This window comes from Camelus bactrianus, chromosome 2, assembly GCF_048773025.1.
Source record: "Camelus bactrianus isolate YW-2024 breed Bactrian camel chromosome 2, ASM4877302v1, whole genome shotgun sequence".
Taxonomy (NCBI): Eukaryota; Metazoa; Chordata; class Mammalia; order Artiodactyla; family Camelidae; genus Camelus; species Camelus bactrianus.
Genome location: NC_133540.1, coordinates 70,418,265 through 70,427,272, shown reverse-complemented (window position 1 = coordinate 70,427,272; position 9,008 = coordinate 70,418,265). Strand labels below are relative to the sequence as shown.

Below are 9,008 nucleotides of genomic sequence, written 5' to 3'. Positions count from 1 at the left end.
CACTTGACTGTCAAAGCCAAGGTGGATGTAATTATTATATTGGGAAGCAAAGCCAGAATGTAAACTGGGGACCCTGACCCCAGGGGATCTGTGCCAATAGCTATAGACAACAGTGTTTCAAGGACACACAGATGGATAGTGTGGTAGGATGAATAATGAACCCTCCAAAAATGCCCACATTCTAATTTCCTGGAACCTGTGAATATATCACCTTACATGGGGGAAGGGTCTTGCAATATGATTAAATTAAGAATCTTGAGATGGGGAGATTATGCCTGATCATCTGGGTGTGCCCAGAATAATCACAAGGTTCTTTGTAAGGTAAAGGAAGCAGGAAGCAGAGTCAAATCAGGGGACCTGACAACAGAAGAAGATGTCAGAGAGGAAGATATTCAAAGACGCTATGATGCTGGCTTTGAAGATGGAGAAGAGGGCCATGAGCTAAGATGTGCGGCAGCTTCTGGAAACTGGAAAAGGCAAGGAAATGGGTTCTCCCCTAGAGGCTTGAGAAAGAGCTCAGCCTTACTGACACCTTGACTTTGGCCCAGTGGAACTGATTCCAAACCTCTAACCTCCAGAACTCTAAGGAAATACATTTGCATGGTTTTAAGCCACCACATTTGTAGTAATTTGTTGTGATAGTCAGTTTTATGTATCCATTTGGCTAGGCTATAGTACCCAGTTATTCAATCAAATACTAATATAGGTGTTGCTGTCAAGGTATTCTGTTCAAGTCTACAATCAGTTTATAATCTTTTAAATGAAGGAGATTACCCTCAATAATGTAGATGCGCCTCATCCATTTAGTTGGAGGCCTGAAGAACAAAAAGTGAGGTTTCCCAGAGAAGCAGAAATTCTGCCTCCAGCCCACAGCCTGCACCCCTGCCCGAGTTTCCAGCCTGCTGGCTTGCCCTGCAGATTTCAGACTTGTCAGCCCCTGCAAACTCATGAGCCAAATTCCTGAAAATACATAAGTATTATAGAATCTCCTTTTGACTCTGTTTCCCTGGATAACCCTGATCAAAACATTTGTTCTAGTAACCTTAGGAAATGAAAACAGGTAGCCAATAATGGTATTGTTTGATCTATATAGCAGCAAAGACCAAAAGTAGGTAGGTCACAGATTGAGGTCAGACATCAAAATAAAAAAGCACCAATCTTCTCTTAGTTTCTATGCTTGAGAAAGTTTGAGCCAGTCAATGGAAGGGAAGACCAATTTCCCCCTGAAGAGTTCTCCAAATCTTTTGAAAATGGACCACATTAGTTTTACCTGGGAAATATAATGTAATATACCTAAGAAAGAAAAATAACACAAAACATTTAAAGTTTTGTTGAGTAAAGAGTGTGAGCTGACATGGATACCAGGAGAACCAAAATGCTCTCATAGAACTTTGTTACAGTGGGAGCATTTCAATGTCAGATGGATAAAGAGAAGCCTGCCCAGGTTAGCTGGACAGGGGGCCAATGAGTACAAACACTGTGGTCACTTCTCCACTGCCTAAGTGTGTCAGTTAGATGGCTATGCTTAGCAGTTGTCATAAACCTCACGTTTGCTCCCTAAGCCTCAGATTAAAGGCCGCAGTGGCAGAAAAGGCCAAGTGAAAGCCTCTGAAAGTATACTCCCTCCAAGATGGTAAATCAGAAAAATGCCACCTATTAGATGGAACTATGGGGATTCAGCATTACTCTCTAAGGAGTGCACCACCAGCATCGTGTCCCTGTTTAACTTGCCCCTCTGACACCTGCAAAAGTCAGATGGATCAGAGCAGCTGACAGTAGACTGCTGGGAACCTAATCAAGTGGTTTCCCCACTCTCAGGTGCCGGGCTCAGCTGCCCTTACCATGCAGCTATTGATCTGGTGGATTTCCCAGGAAGGATGGTGAGGAACAGTTTACATTCACGTGGAATGAGTACCTTCATTATCTTGACCCAGGGTCATGTTAACATTCCTGTGATAAAGGGACCCTGTTTACGTGGAACTTCTGCAGAACCTCAGGCTGGTCCATTCTACTGATGGCATCACTTTAATTGGACCTGGGGAGCAGAAAGTAGCTTTATAAGAAATGCCCTTGTGAGGCACATTATGCCCCACAAACAGTGATAAAGGTACAAAAATCCAGGATCCTGCCACACTGGTGATGTTTTTAGACTTTCAGAAGTTTGTGGCATGCTAAGACACACCCAAAGAAATGAGCAAGTTAATACCCCTTGCACCTTTTATCACTAAGAAAAGCGTAATGCCTGGTAGTCCTTTTTGGATTTTGGAGAAAGCGCATGCCATATTTAGGAAAACAAGCTCTAACTTATTTGTCAGTTGTCTCAGACAGCAGGTAGCTTTGAGTGGAGCTTTGCAGCAGATTTAAGTGGTGGAGAAGCATCCTTGTCCCTGAGATCATACAGCTCAGCAGAGCAGAGACCATGGTGCTAGGGGTATTTGTGGAACATAAGGCTGCCATTTAGAGTCCTTTGCAAGCCCCAGTATGAGAGTCCCAGCACAGACCCGTATGGGCTTGGAATAAGGCTATGCCATCTGAAGCAGAGAACTATTCACCACTCTGAAAGCAGAGCCTGGATGCTACTGGACTTCAGCAAGATTGAAATACCAGCCAAGGGATATTAAAGTAATTGTGCAGCTGGGGCTGCTCACCTTGATCTGGATACCACATCAATCATAAGTTTGGCAGGGGCAGAGGGTGGGAGGCATAATAGGCATCCATCACATTGTGGAAAAGTAGATTCTGGATTAGACCCAAGCAAGTTCAAGACAGCGTAAGTAAGTCATATGAACAGGTGTCCCAGACCCTTCCACTGCTGAGGGACATCAATGCCTCGCCTTCAGTGAGTGAACAGAAAGGGAACAGCTAACAAAGAAGGGAAAACTGAGGCCTGGCTCATGGATAAGGTGACTTGCTATGTTTGCCAGCTGACAGTAGGCCACCGTTGCCCTACACTTCGCATCAGAGAAGGCCCTAAAGACAGCGTGGAGGGGAAGTCCTGCGTGGTTCATTTTACCATCAGCTTTCTACGAAGAAAGCAATGGCCTAAGGTGAGTATAGACATAGATTACCGGGCTGGTTAATCAAGCACCGGGAGGGAGTAAGACTGGAAAAGTGGAGGCAAGGAGATATGAGGAAGAATCATGTAGATGGACCTCCGGGAGTGAACACAAAGTGTGCAGATCCTTATGTCCCGTACCAACGTCCGCCAGACACCACTGACCACAGCGGAGGCATTGGACAACCAGTGGCACCAACTCGTCCACTGGAAGTCAGCCAGCTGCTTCCCTCTGCCGCCCCAGTGCTGAACAGAATAGCCTCACTGGCAGAGGAGGCTGACAGGGGAGAGATAAACATTAAATAAACAAAACAATTACAGCTCTTTGCCACATCTACCACGAGAATGAAGACCATTCTCAGCAATGAGACTGTCGACATTCCAGAAAATGTCGACATCACTCTGAAGGGACGCACAGTTATTGCGACAGGCCCCAGAGGCACCCTGCGGAGGGACTTCAATCACATCAATGTAAAACTAAGTCTCTTTGCAAAGAAAAAGAAGAGGCTCCGGGTTGACAAGTGGTGGGGAAATAGAAAAGAACTGGCTACTGTTCGCACTATCTGTAGCCATGTACAGAACAGGATCAAGGGTGTTACGTTGGGCTTCCGTTACAAGATGAGGTCTGTGTATGCTCACATCCCCATCAACGTCGTTGTTCAGGATGGTTCGCTTGTTGAAATCCAAAATTTCTTGGGTGAAAAATACATACACAGGGTTTGTGTGAGGCCAGGTGTTGCTTGTTCAGTATCTCAAACTCAGAAAGATGAGTTAGTTCTTGAGGGAAATGACATTGAACTGGTATCAAATTCAGCTGCTTTGATTCAGCAAGCCACGACAGTTAAAAATAAGGATATCAGAAAATTTTTGGATGGTATCTATGTTTCTGAAAAATGAACAGTCCAGCAGGCTGATAAATAGTATCTAAGTTGTCTGGGTCCAGAAAGAGCAAGATGCCAGATGACTCTTCAGATTCATTTGTGATACCTTAAGGATACAATAAAAGCTGTGTTGACTGGGGGGGAAAAAAACCCCATTACACAAATAATTGTTTGATAGTGACCTAAAAGTGTAAAACAGGGAGCCAACCTTATTCTGGAGCATGAGAAAAGGCTTCCCTAGAAAGTAAAACCAGAAAGTTGAACATCGAACAGAAGGTAACTTGACAAAGCAGAGCCAGGCAAGACAGGAAGAGTGTAGCAGAAAATGGGTGTGAAGGCCCTGGCTGAGCAAAGAAAAGGGGACTGACCGTCTACACGGGAGAGGCGGAGAGGCAGAAGAGCCAGGGAGGGACCAGTGAAGCAGGGCCTTTCAGTCTGCGCTCAGGGAGCCTGTGTTGCTGTGGCTGCTGCTGCTGCTCTTGGCGTTGTGGTTGTAGTAGCTCCTCGCCCCACCCCTCTTTCCTTAGCTGCCCCCTGTTCAACTTTCAGGTCTTACTTCTGCAGTAAACATTCCCTGGTTCCCCAGATTAGTGTTGGTTTTTGATGTCTGTGTTTATTTTAAGAGCAGTGAAAACCATTGAAAAAGGACTGGGCAATAGATGAGAATTTGGTATGGACTGGCATATAGATGATATATGTAGAGCAAAAGGAAGGGAAAGCATGCCACAGGACACTGAAACGGCCACCTGGAAAGATCTACACGGCGAGAAACTTAGGCCTCCTGCCAACAGCCAGAGCTAACTCTCCCGCCATGTGAATGAACCATCTGGGAAGTGGGTTCTCCAGTCCCAGTCAAGCCTTCAGATACTAAAACCTGAGCTGACATCTTTACTAAAACCTCATGTGAAACCTTGAGTCAGAACCATCCAACTAAGTAGCTCCAGAATCTCTTACCCACAGAAACTGTGATATAATAAATGTATGTTGTTTAAATCACTAAGTTTGGGGGGAATCTATTATGCATTAGTAGAAAACTGATATAGATACTACAAAACTGTGAAGGAGTTTATAATTCCTGGTGCTCAGTGAACCTTAAGTAAATTTAGGAGCCATAATGAATGCAACTCTAAACTTCTCTAACGAGCTATTGGTATAGTGGTAGACCCAGAGACACCTTGCTTTCACTTCCTTGCTGAAGGATAAATGGTGGTTCCAGAGATGACAAGAGAAAATTTCCTAGAGAAGGAAGCATTTAATCTAGACTTGGAACTTTAGGTTACATTTTAGTGGATAGGATTGGAAAACAGATGCCTGGATTAGCATATTGGCAGTGACAGAAAATATAAGTTCTGAGAACTATAAAGTAGCTGAATAGAGCACAGGGAAACTTCTAGAAAAATAGTTCTCAGAGTGGGACATCTTCGGGGTTTATTTAAAATACAAGCCCTGGGTCCCTTTCACAAAGTTGATTTGGCAGATTTAATAAGGGCCCAGGAACCTCTTTGTAATGACTATTCCAACTGGTTCTCATGCAGGTAGATGATCCTTGAAGTACAATTGGAGAAACTGTGTAAAAGGGATAATGAGACCTCAGTCTATAAACAAAGATTAGGACCAGATAACTGGGATTTACATGCTGATCTGAGCTATGTGGTTGATATATGATAGCCAGTGAGACACCGCTGAATTTTTAACAAGTTTTTATTATGAAAATTTTCATGTGTAAGTACAAATAATTGTCTAATGCATCTTTACATCACCCATATCTAGCAATTGTCAAGATTTTTGTACATTTGCTTCATTATTCCTTTTCAATAGACCTCATGTTATTTCATCCTTACATGCATGTAAATGTGGTTCCAAAGGTACAGACACCTTTTTAGATAACCACATTGCCTTTATCACAGCTGGAAAAAATTAACAGTAACTTTGTTGGTATCATATAATACTGAACTTATATCCACATTTTATCAACTGTTTAAAAAAAAAAAGTCCTTTTACTATTGAATCCGAATCCAAACAAGGTCCACACGTTGCTTTTTGTGCTATATCTTGGGCTGTCTTGCTCAAGAGCAATCCTTCCTCACCTCCCTCCTTCTTCTTTGTTGAAACTGAACATTTGTTCTATGGAATGTTACATGATGTGGGTTTGCCTTTTTGCACTCCTGTGGTGTCATTTAACTTAACATGGTATCCCCCATCCTTAAGTTCAGATTCATTTTCTTCTTTTTTTAAAGAATACTTCATAGGGATCTGAGTACTTCATAATGCATGAAAAATTAGGAAGCATGGAATATTAGTGTCTTCTTAGGTGTTAAAATTGATGAATGAGTTCAAGTGTGACAGATTGATTGCTACATTGTCAAATTCCCCCAACAAACTTTGATTTAATTGTTTCATTCATTATTAATAATTGCTTAAATAAAATTTTTCATTAGAGGTTGCAAAATATTGATTTTTCTATATTTTATTTTTTCTACCCTTATTAGATGGAATTATTCTGAAAATAAATTTTCCAGGCGAACTGAGACCATTTGATTACTCTGAAATACCATTTATATAGGATTGATAGGATAAATGCTTAATTCTTTCTCATAATTGCCAACTGTTAAGGTAAAGTTACAAACAATAGTTGACAATACTTTTTGGGTTTTTTTTTTTTTTTTTTTTTTTTTGGTTTGGTTGGTAGGTTGGTTGTTTTTCATGTTTGTAAACTGATCAGAACACTGCTTAAAATAATTCATTTTGACTTGGAAGTTTTTATTTTAAATAACCTACAGAAAAATGCATTTCAAGTTAACATTCAATTTTTGGCACCTCTTGAGAAATATTTTTTGAGTTCTTGTGAATTGAATAATCATTAAAACCTGAGAATTCATAAACCCATTAGATACATACTCTGTGGCCAGGCAGAACAAAATTTAACTTGAGGCTTGAGCAACAACTACAGGCCTTGGTGCTTGTATAATACTTGGATAGATGTGAATAGGTAACTAGACATGTAAAGAATAAACTAAATATGCCTGCTTGGTTTTGTTTTCCTTCATTTTTATTTGAGACCATCGTAAACTTACAGAAAAGTTGCAAGCACAGTGTGAGGAACTTTTTACCAAGCTATCTGAGAGTAAGCTGAGTAGTCCCTAAAAAGGAGAACATTCTCTTCTCTTATATTACCACAGTAAAACCAGCAGAATCATGAAACTAACACTGCTCCCATCTATTTCCCAGACACCATTCAAGTTTTCTCAATTGTTCCAATGATGCTCTTTATTAGAAAAGGACACAGTTTAGATTCAGGCATCAGATTTATTATCAGGTCTCTTTATATTCCTCTAGCCTGGAATAGTTCCTGAGCCTTTGCCTTTCATCTTGACACTTCTAAAGATTACAGGATGGCTGTTTTCTAGAACGTCCTTCAGTTTGAGTTGGTTCGATGTTTTCTCTTGATTGGATTCAGATATGCATCTTTGGCAGGAATATCATACCATCGATGCTGTGTTCTCTGCATCCTAACACACAGCACATAAATTTGACTTGTCCCATTGCTGGTGATGTAAACTTTGATCACTTCATTAAGCTGGTGTCTGTCATACTTCCCCATGGTAGTAGAGTCCATCTTCTTTTATTCATAATCAATGCATATTTTCCAAGCATTTATCAAACTTACAATGTATTCATCAATCCTCTGTATGTAACAGATCCCGGCTGTCCAGGCACAGAAAACCCCCTCTTTCTGCTTAAACTTCCATACCCTGTACTGCGGCCGTCGTCCAGCCCCTACAGACACCAATATTACTTAGAGTTTCACAATCCCGTGACAGGAAGCCTCTGCAGAGCCTACTCACACTACTCAGCTCTGATCCCTCCCTCAGGGCAGATGCCTAGCTTCCTCTGCCCACCTAATGAAAGAGAAGGAACGAAAAGGGAAGGTGAAGAAAAAGAGCTTCCTGTTTATTCTCAGGGCAAAATAAAAGTTATTTTACCACAAACTACACACATACACACACACACACACACACACACACACACACACACACACACACACACACACACACACACACACACACACACACACACACACACCTATCTCCAATAAGCTATAGATGTGTCTGTGTGTGTTTGTGTGTGTAACTAAATCCAGTCCAGCCCCAGAGATTCGTCTGTCCAAGGAGTTCTAAATGGCAGGTTGGATCAAGCCCCTGCTAATACTAGTGAGAACAACTTTCAGTCGTTTCTGGGCACTGCAAAACCAGGTTCTACGGAGCTCTCTCTGCTGGCGTTTCTTTTCACTCTCTTCCAGAGGACGAAACTCCTTTGGGGACGACAGGCATCTCTTAAGGTAGAAAGCCGCAATTGCACCCGCTGTTTGAGTCCCACTCCCGCGCCCCAGGTGCGGTGCAGGAGGGCGCCCCGAGGTGGGGCGTGTTGGGCGCAAGCAGGGGCGTGCCCGGGGCAGGGCGTTTCTGATTGGCTTATTTGCTGAGAATACAGAAGGCGGGTCAACGCGGCGGCAGGGTGGTGCTCACCTGGGAGATGTTGCCTCAGCTTCGCCCAGACCTCCCGGGTTTTAGCGCTCCCGCCCGGCCGCGGCGGGGAGAGGGATTGGAGGGAGGAAAATGGTGGAGGAGAGCACATCTTAATTCAGCAGGGGTGGAGGGAGTTAGGCTGTAGTTTCTGGGGGTTTGCCGGGAAATCCACACGCGGTATTAAACCTGGGGCTCCTGAGGCTGAAGGGTAGGTAATTCCTGTACCCTGAGGATTCAGAATTGCCCCAAAGCAGGCGCCTTTCATTTACCTTTGGGCACTCTCCGCTTGCTCCGCATTTAGTAAGGAATCCTACGGGGGTGTTGAAACTATAAAATATCCCTGCCCTAAAACTACTTGGCGGAGAGTTTTCTGCAGATTACAATCCTAGTTGGTGCTGGGAAAAGGGGACGAAGAGAATTTTCCAGGTAGGGGGTGGGGGTCTGTAATTTGGTACATAACTGTACCAGTTTCACTTTCCATTAAGAGACTACATTAAGTCAACCTGGAGCGAGAGATGAAAAATGAGAAACGTATTCTGACAGGTT

General features: G+C 42.9%; 1 pseudogene; it reads left to right on the top strand.

Annotated features, from left to right (window-relative positions):
- The first annotated feature begins 3,400 nt into the window (after positions 1–3,400).
- Positions 3,401–3,983, top strand: LOC105067878 (large ribosomal subunit protein uL6 pseudogene; annotated as a pseudogene).
- Positions 3,984–9,008: the final 5,025 nt, after the last annotated feature.